An 822-nucleotide genomic window follows, 5' to 3' on the forward strand; every position below is an offset into this window, starting at 1 on the left:
AGAAAGACAGACAAGGTGCCTGACAGACAGGGAGCCTGACAGACAGGGAGCCTGACAGACAGGGAGCCAGACAGGGAGGTAGACAGACTGGGAGGCACACAGACATGGAAATAGAAAGGGAGCCAGACAGACAGGAAGACAGACAGGCAGGGAGCCAGACAGACATAGAGCCTGACAGAGAGGGAGCCATAGAGACAGGGAGCCAGACAGACATGGTAGCCAGGCAGATTTGGAGCCCGACAGGGAGGCAGACAGACTGGGTTTCACACAGACATGGAAACAGACAGGGAGCAAGACAGACAGGGATAAAGACGGACAGGGAGACAGGGAGACAGCCAGACTTTGAACTTTGAACTTTATTAAAATCACCACTTTGCAGGCGATTTAGCCTGAATTGTGATGGTGCTTACAAGCTTCGTTGTTAACCATTGTCTCAAAAGTTAATACAATTTTAAAAGCATACTTTACACTGACTGATAATTTTGCTTAAAATCACAAATTACAGACGTTAACTATACAATATTTGTAACGATGAGTTCGGTACACGTCATACGGATGTGATAGTGCGTTAATTGTCATTCAACAGAGCAATGGCCCTGGGGATAAACGATTGGGAATGTCTATTGGACCGGCTCATTGGCAGCTTAAAACGGGGAGCCCGTCGTAGCTGGTACTGACACTCTGTAGCCTGCTGCCGAAACTCCTGGCAAGGATGAGTGGCGTCAGCCTGGCTCCCCGTCTGTCCGTCTCCCTGTCTGTCTCCCATGTATCTCTCCCTGTCTGTCAGACAGACAGAGAAGCGCCTATTTTGCCTTTATCCGT

The sequence above is a fragment of the Branchiostoma floridae genome, chromosome 17, assembly GCF_000003815.2.
Source record: "Branchiostoma floridae strain S238N-H82 chromosome 17, Bfl_VNyyK, whole genome shotgun sequence".
NCBI classification, from domain to species: Eukaryota; Metazoa; Chordata; class Leptocardii; order Amphioxiformes; family Branchiostomatidae; genus Branchiostoma; species Branchiostoma floridae.